Source organism: Sorghum bicolor, chromosome 2 (assembly GCF_000003195.3).
Source record: "Sorghum bicolor cultivar BTx623 chromosome 2, Sorghum_bicolor_NCBIv3, whole genome shotgun sequence".
Lineage (NCBI taxonomy): Eukaryota > Viridiplantae > Streptophyta > Magnoliopsida > Poales > Poaceae > Sorghum > Sorghum bicolor.
Window position 1 is genome coordinate 46,840,221 of NC_012871.2, and position 9,343 is coordinate 46,849,563.

Consider the following 9,343-nt stretch of genomic DNA (forward strand, 5'->3'; position numbering starts at 1 on the left):
TCAATTGGACTTCACATTGCTATTAGAGAAATGAATTGGAATCTATGTGACTATTCTCTTCTCCAACATAGCAAAGATATCATTAAAATGTGCATGATCATTTCATCCCTTACTAGTATGCAGTTAGTGCATATAGTACATACTTAATAGGATCATGCATGACAAATGAAAAGTTTTAAATTCATAACCCACCACTATTGCTTGAATGATTAGTTGATCTAGTGGTATGTATATGAGTTTGTTCATGAGCTAGTGAACCCAAGTATTTGATCTATTTTGGATTGTTAACAAGTGAAAAGTACAACATTGGCAAGATAACCCTTAATGTGAGGTGTGAAAAAGCTTGTCATTGGTTCAAACCGGACTTGGAAGCTTAGGCAAATCAACATAGTTCAAGTCTATAATTAGAAGCTCATGATGATTAGAGTACAATAATAAGACAACAATGCAAATGGATATCTAAATTCAAATGTTTCTTCAATTGGTACCCAACAAATGGTACTCATGATGATGATAGCAAATGTTCAAGATAGCAAACAAGTGGTTCCATACTAGAAGACCTTAATTGGTAGAAGAATCCCATATGGTATCGGACAAGATACTTCAAATGATATCACATTTATACATATGGTATCTATCATGCAAGAAGGTGGTTCCACAAGTGATCCTCAACTTTAAGTGATCATCAAGCAAAGAAAGTTCCCTCACCAACAAGATTGACAAGTGAATGACCCATGCTATGACATAGGGGGAGTGCCCCACCAAATGGTATCAAGGTCAAAGATCCTATGTGGTATCTCAAGAGCAATTCTAGTAATGTCATTCCAACTCATATGGTGATGTCCATCAAAAATGCAAGATTCAAGCCTCAACCGTTTATCCTAGTGTAATCCTTTGTCAGAATAAGATTCACACTTTTTCAATTGGTATCAATTGATTTAATTGGTATCACATACCTTTTATGGAAATTGATGACAAAGGGGGAGAAGTTGGAACAAAGATATGATCATAGGATAAGTTGGACAACAAAAGATATGTTTCAAGGGGGAGAGATCTAAAATGGACATGGACAAGGGAGCAACATTAAAAGAAAAGATGATGGATCAAAATTCTTGGACAAAATATAAGCACACAAGTAGGGGGAGCAAGCTCATGAAGATTGATTGATTGCATTTGATTTGTGCATATTCATGTGCTTGCATAAGTTTTAAATTCAAATATGCATGTTTGTGTGGTGTATGCTAGTTATAGAACTTGATTGATGATATGATAACTAGCATGCATAGGTTGGTAGCTAGACTTGTGTTTTTCAAGTAAAAACTAGACCCTTGCTTATAATATTGATCTCATGGAGATTCTAGTGTTATTGTTGTCTAGCTACACATGGTGCTAAGGATGGTGTACATTGAATGCCTCAAATGATATCGAATTTGGAATCGAGCTACAAAGGTTTATTCTATACACCTTAGCACTTAGTAGGGTTTTGTGGTGCTTATCCAAATCTTGACATAGAGCTTAAATGTTGGATAAGTAGCATAAAATCCAAACCAAGTTAGCAATTTACACTTGTGTGAAGTGCTAGCTTGAAAAAGCTTAATTTCCATATCTCTGTAGAGTTGTCATCAATTACTAAAAAGGGGGAGATTGAAAGGTCCTTGTTTGGTTTTGGTAATTGAGTGACAACTTAGGTGGACTTATAGTGTTTATGTGAGATACACAGGAGATTAGTCCACAGGTGATGATGGAGGTGCTCATTGCATATGAGACATGACATGGAGTCATGTGACCAAGGTGGAGAAGTTCAAGATGAGGCTTGGCTCGATGGACCGATTGCAAGAGTGAAGGGCAAGTCGGAGGCTTTGAAGCGAGGGACCGCGTGTGACAGTGAAGCTTGAGCAAGACTTGGCGCTGATGGACCGAGGCAACGGTGAAGAGCAAGTGAGGTCAAGATCGATGAACCAATATGGTCTCGTGATGATATGAAGTGGATCATATCATTTGGTGATTGGTTGGTGCATGTGTTGCATCAACATTGGAGGAGATGGAATGGAATGCGCAAGGCAAAGGTATAACCTAGGGCATTTCCATTTCACCGGTCATAGGTGTGTAGAGAAGTTTATGACCAGATTTAGGATAGATGGCCGTACTATCAAGAGGGGCAAACTTGTTTGCATATCGGTCATCTAGTGCCACTTGAGCGATCTAACTTTGCATACGTGTTAGGATCGAGTGGCGTGGCAAGTTGAGAGGCTAACTGTCGGTGTCTAGACTCATCATCTAGACACTAACGAGTAATAAGTCTGCGTGTCCTCCTAACCCGAATGGTGATGCAAGGGAAACACAGGGAGTTATACTGGTTCAGGCTATGAATGCCCTACGTCTAGTGTGGGAGTTGGTATCTGTATTGCCTTGCACCCGAGAGTGCTTGTAGTAGGGGTGTATAAGCTGGCTGCGAGAGAGGGTAAGTCCCAAGTCTCGACTTTGAGGGGTGGACAGAGTAGTGCTTGTTATTTTGGAGTGAGCGTTATCTGTGGTCTAAGCATGTGTTGTTGTCTTGCCTTGTGTTCTTGCGGTCGTTCTGAAGTGTGCCCTGCTTCCCCTTTTATAGCCTCAATGGAACACAGGGTTTTTACATGTGTTGAGTGGTAATCTACTTCTAATAAATGGTGAAATAATAGTGCTGACCCTGTGAGAGCTTGCCCATCTCGTCCTTGGGGTATGGTTGACGGTGTGGCTGCTCCTATGGAGGATTGCCGAGCCCTATTGAGGTCGTGGTGGTCGGGTTGGTGACACTGCCACATGCCGTGCAATAGTAGGGAAAAGACAGCCACAGTGACAAGGGTTAACTCCTTACGTATCCTCTTTTACTGTGAGGTGGTAATTCACAGTGAAAGAGGTAAGGCTACACAGTGTCAGATAGTACTTCACTAACGAAGTACACCGGCCTTTGGACCGGTAGGGCATGCCCTTCTTCCTTTCTTTCGACCACGATGGCTGCGCTGGCCACCTGGTCGGTGCCTGTGACATAGAGGAGTAGCGGTTCCCCCTCGGCGGGGGGTACTAAGATAGGAGGGTTGGTGAGCAAAGCCTTGAGGTTGTCAAGGGCTTCCAGGGCCTCGGGGGTCCAGGAAAAATGCTCAGATTTTCTAAGTAACCTATACAGAGGTAGTCCTTTCTCCCCGTGGCGGGATATGAAACGACTGAGGGACGCTAGGCATCCCATGACTCTCTGCACTCCCTTTAGGTTATGGATTAGGCCCATATTTGCGATGGTCGAGACCTTTTTGGGGTTGGCCTTGACCCCTCGCTCAGACACTATGAACCCAAGGAGCATGCCTCGGGGACCCCGAAAACACATTTCTCGGGGTTTAGTCTGATCCCTTTAGCCCTAAGGCATCGGAATGTTTCATCCAGGTCGGCCACAAGGCCGCTTGCCTTCCTGGATTTGACCACGATGTCATCTACGTAAGCCTCTACTGTCTTGCCTATAAGGTCTCCGAAGACCTGAAGCATACACCGCTGGTATGTAGCCCCTGCGTTCTTAAGGCTGAACGGCATGGTTACGTAGCAAAACATTCCGAAAGGGGTGATAAAAGAAGTTGTGAGCTGGTCAAACTCTTTCATCTTGATTTGGTGGTACCAGAATATGCATCAAGGAAAGAGAAAGTTTCACACCCCGCGGTAGAGTCAACTATTTGGTCGATACGAGGTAATGGAAAAGGATTCTTAGGACATGCTTTATTTAAACTAGTATAGTCTACACACATCCTCCACTTCCCATTTTTCTTTTTGACCAGTACAGGGTTAGCTAACCACTCAGGATGGAATACCTCCTTGATGAATCTGGCCACCAGCAGCTTGTGGATCTCCTCCCCGATGGCCCAGTGCTTTTCCTCATCGAATCGGCACAGGCGCCGCTTCACGGGCTTGGAGCCGGCTCGGATGTCCAAGGAGTGCTCGGCGACTTCCCTCGATATGCCTGGCATGTCCGAGGGACTCCACACAAATACATCAGCATTTGCGCGGAGAAAGTCGACGTGCACTGCTTCCTATTTGGGGTTGAGGCTCGAGCTGATCCTCAACGCCTTGCCCTCTGTGGCCTCGGGGTCGAGGAAGACGAGCTTGGTCTCCTCTGCCGGCTCGAAGCTTCCGGCATGACGCTTGGGGTCGGGGATGTCCTGGTCGCCATCAACGAGGCTAGTGATGATGGACAGCGACTCGGCCAGAGCCTCGGCCTGCTCAATGCACTCGACGTCACACTGGTAGGCGTGCTGGCTCGTCGTGCTGATGGTGACGACGTCGTTTGGACCCGACATCTTGAGCTTAAGGTAGGTGTAGTTGGGGACGGCCATGAACTTGGCGTAGCATGGTCGGCCTAGGATCGCGTGGTAGGTCTCTAGGAACCCAACCACGTCGAAAGTGAGGACCTCCCTCCTGAAGTTGTCGGGGGTCCCGAAGGAGACGGGCAGATCAATCTATCCGAGGGGATGGGCACGATGCCCTGGCACCACTCCGTGGAATGGTGATGCATCATTCGTTAGCCGAGACTTGCTGATCCCCATGAGGGCCAAGGTTTCGGTGTAAAGAATGTTGAGGTCGCTGCCTCCGTCCTTCAACACCTTGGAGAGACGAGTGTCGGCGATGATGGGATCGACGACGAGTGGATAGCTTCCGGGATTGGGGATCCGATCTGGGTGATCCCGTCGATCAAACGTGATGGCGCTCTCCGACCATTTGAGGTACGAGGGCGCGGCTGCGCTAACCGTGCAGACCTCTCGGAGCTCGCGCTTCCTTTGGCTCGCGGTGAGGCGAGCCGCGTGCCCCCCAAAGATCAAGAGGCAGTTCTTGACCTTGGTGAAGCCTTCCCCCACGGCGTCGTTCTCCTTGGGAGGCTCTTTGGCGTCTTCCTTAGCTATGATGTCGGTATAGTCCGACACAGGACGGTGCACTCCTCGAGGGTGTGCTTGGTGGGTCCCCGGTGATAGGGGCGTGGCTTCTTCAACATTTTGTCAAAGAGGTCGGGGCCAGCACGAGCCCGCTTGGGGTTCTTGCGATCAGCCACGGCGACCAAATTGTTGTCCGACCGACCCTGCTTCCCCTTGCGACCCTTTTTCTTCTTCTTAGGGTCGCGAGAGCCCAAGGCCTCGGTGGCCTCGGCCTTTTGTTTCCCCTTGGCGGCACCGTCGGAGAAAATTGCACCAACTGCCTCTTCGCCCGAGGCAAAGTTGGTGGCGATGTCGAGCAAGTGGCTGGTGCTCGTGGGGGTCTTGCGACGGAGCTCATGTACCAGCTCCTTGCTAGTGGTGCCGGCAATGAATGCTCCGATGACATCGGAGTCGGTGATGTTGGGGAGCTCAGTGCATTGTTTGGAGAATTGTCTGATGAAATCTTAGAGAGACTCATCAGACTTCTGTCGGCAGCTCCTGAGGTCCCAGGAATTTTTGAGGCGCACGTATGTGCCGTGGAAGTTCCTGACAAAGATCTTGACTTGGTCAGCCCAGCCATGGATCATGTGCTCAGGAAGATGCTCGAGCCACGCTCTGGCCGAATCGGCCAAGTGCAGTGGCAAGTTGCGGATGATGAGCAAGTCATCGTTCGCTCCACCTAGCTGACATGCTAGGCGGTAGTCCGCTAGCCAGAGCTCAGGGTTGGTTTCCCCTGAGTACTTGGTGAGGTTAGCGGGCTGTCGGGTTCGGGCCAGGAATTTGGCCCTGCGGATGGCCTCGCTAAAGACGTGGGGACCAAGAGGCTCTAGCGACGTGCTGCGGTCGTGGTCGGGGTCGTACCTTCTGCCTCGGCGCGGTCGGTACCACTGAGACTCGGCCTCGTCCCTGCCGCGGCGTCTGGCCTCAAGGGTGGCCCGGGCATCGACGTTTGTCCCGACACGCTCGTGGACGGACGGGGCTCTGGCGCCCCCTTGTGGGTTAGGGGGTGTCGGGCCCTGTACCGTTGGTGCCTTGTTAGGGGGGGTTGATCCCCTGGGCGTCTCGCCCTTGCGTCGTGGGATTGTGACGCGGAGCTTTCCGTGTTCTGTACCACGGCCTGCTCCAGGAGGCCACGTTGCCCCTGGCGCACCCTTCTTCCCTCAAGGTCGATGGCTCGGGCATCGCCCTGAGGGGGAGTGCGGCAGCCATCACGTTCTGGCTGGCCGTGCTGAAGACCGGGGGGTTGTCCCCCCCTTCGTCCTCGACGATACGGCGGTTGACGTCACGAGCGCGACATCTGGCCGCACCCTCGTCTCCCTGGGTAGGCTGGTCCTGCTCCAGGGTCTCACGCAATTGCCGGAGACATACATGCTCTTCTTCGAGCCTGGCCTCTAGCTCGTCGAGCTGCTCAAGGTCAGGACGTTGAACCTCCGCAGGGGCTGACGCAGTCCCGCGCGCTCCAGGATGGCTTCCGGGAGTCGTGTTTGGAGGGGGGGTCGTGTTCCGCCGCTCAGAGGGTCCTGCGCCACCTTGGGCGTCAGGGGATGGTCCTCCAACCTCGAGGTTGAAGCACTCTCATGACGGGTTGTAGCCACCGTCATCGGAGTCGGAGTAGCCGAGGCAATAGTTGCTAGCCTCAAGGAAGCACATGAAAGTTTCCGGGTCGCCACAACCGGAAAAACCAGCGCCAGCCCATTCATCTTCCCCTAAGGTGGGATCCTCAGGGTATGACGAAACGGGTGGTGTTGTGATAAGGTCCAGAGTAGACCTCAGATGATGCCCCGAAAGGTCCGCGTATGCACTTAACGAAGTGCTCGCAGAAGAGGCATAGGCGGCGACTGTGCTCCTGAACCCGAAAGGAAGCTCAGAAGGCGTGGCTGCCAACTCTCCTACCGTAGTTGGAGGGCAATGAGAGGTCAAGGCCCCCTAGTCCCTCTTCTGAGGAGGAGGTGGGAACCACGCTTTGCCCTTCGACCGGGGCGGAACAGGGGGTCATGACGTCCCCTTGTTGGTCCGCGAAGCGGAGCTTGGCGCTCCATGGGCCCTTCCTCTAGCACTACGCGGGCTAGAAGAATGTGCAATCTGGTGAGGGACATGCGGGGGGAGAGCCGAACGGGCCCTTGCTTCGGTGGCAGGGTCAGAGATGCTGGACCTCTGACGCCCGCGCCGGGCTCCCCCTACATGATGCCCCGAGCGCCTCCCACGCACTGGCTATGGTGAGATCGGCTCGGGACGGGGCTCAGTGTCGTCACGAGGTGGGAGAAGGACAATGTCATAACAAGAGCCAAGGGACATGAACTCCAAACTCCCGAACATCATGATGGTGCCGAGGTGGAGTGGGCGAAATTCGTCTGCCATCCGGGCTTTCCCTAACGGGGAAAGGAGAGTACAACGCAGAAAGGCCCCTACCTAGGGCACCAATTGTTGCCATCTAGACTCATCGTCTAGACACTAACGAGTAATAAGTCTGCGTGTCCTCCTAACCCGAATGGTGATGCTAGGGAAACACAGAGAGTTATACTAGTTCAGGCTATGAATGCCCTACGTCCAGTGTGGGAGTCGGTATCTGTATTGCCTTGCACCCGAGAGTGCTTGTAGTAGGGGTGTACAAGCTGGCTGCGAGAGAGGGCTAAGTCCCAAGTCTCGACTTTGAGGGGTGGACAGAGTAGTGCTCGTTATTTTGGAGTGAGCGTTATCTGTGGTCTAAGCGTGTGTTGTTGTCTTGCCTGGTGTTCTTGCGGTCGTTCTGAAGTGTGCCCTGCTTCCCCTTTTATAGCCTCAAGGGAACACAGGGTTTTTACATGTGTTGACTGGTAATCTACTTCTAGTAAATGGTGAAATAACAGTGCCGACCCTGTGAGAGCTTGCCCATCTCGTCCTTGGGGTATGGTTGACGGTGTGGCTGCTCCTGTGGAGGATTGCCGAGCCCTGTTGAGGTCGTGGTGGTCGGGTCGGTGACACTACCGCATGTCCTGCAATAGTAGGGAAAAGACAGCCACAGTGACAAGGGTTAACTCCTTCCGTATCCTCTTTTACTATGAGGTGGTACTTCACAGTGAAAGAGGTAAGGCTACACAGTGGCTGGAGTGGTTGGAATAGTTGTCGTCGCGCCCTGCCGCAGCATGGGGATTATGGCAAGCGTCACATCGGAGGTACGACCGTCGTGTGTTGGAAGCCTGGCTCTGAGACGGAGGCTCGGGCGAGGCGGTGTCTGCGCCCGAGCCCAAGAGGGGTCGAGCGAGGCGAAACTTACATCCGAGGCCAAGGGATCGAGCGAGACGGAGCTTGCGCCCGAGGCCAAGGGGTCGGGCGAGATGGAGCTTGCGCTCGAGCCCTAGGACGTTTTGAGCGTTTACTTTTTTCCTTTTTGTGATTTTTATTCACTTGATTTGGGTATCCCGTGTTATGGTACCCAACACTAACTCCCTTGGAAAAATGTTAGTGAAAATGCTAACACACTTGCACAAGTGTTGTGACACTTTGGTGTTGGCACATGGAAGCAAGGGAAGAAGTTGAAGATCGTTTCGTGCAGTGCGTATAGGCCAGACACGTCCGATGTGAGGTCGGACGTGTTTGATGTGAGGCCGGACGCGTCCGATATGAGGTTAGACATGTCCGAGTTGAGCGTCCGGTGTGAGCTCAATTTTACCGGACTCTCTGTGTTGAGTCCGGTGTAAATCGTCCGAAGAAGACGCTATCTCAAGTAGCTCTCTGAGTTTGCATCCGTTGCACACCGGACGAGTCCGGTGTGACACCGGACGTGTCCGAGTTGAGCATCCGGTGCAAACTCAGTTTTTAAGGCTCTCTGTGTTTAAGTCCGGTGCACACCGGACGCGTCCAGTGTGACACTGGACGCGTCCGAGTTGTGCGTCCGGTGTTGTGACGTTTTGCAGCACTCCCTGAGTTTAGGTCCGGTGCACACCGGACGCGTCCGGTGTGACACCGGACACGTCCAGTGAGTTCAAAAGTGAGAGTCTAGTGCCTTGTCAGCATTGAGGGCAACGACTAGTTTTCTAACGGTCAAGAGCACCGGACGTTGGTCTGGTCAATACTGGACGCGTCCGGTGTGAACTAGGACGCGTCTGGTGTGGTCGACTTTTGCCCAATGAAGAGTAACAGCTAGTTTAGCCCTTGGGGCTATAAATAGAAGTGGTGGCCGACCTTGGCTAGAGCTGAGCACCCTTGGGACTTAGTGTCCATACTTGGGGAGTGCTAGGAAAGCCTCTAACTCACTTGTGCTTGCAAGAGTGCGAATCAATAGCGAGTGAGTGATTCTAGTGCGTTGCATTGAGAGATTGCATCGAGTGGCACTAGGTGTTCGTGTTGCAAGCCCGTGGTGCTTGTTACTCTTGGAGGTTGCCACCTCCTAGACGGCTTGGTGGCTTGTGACTCCGTCGAAGCACGCAAGGAGATTGTGC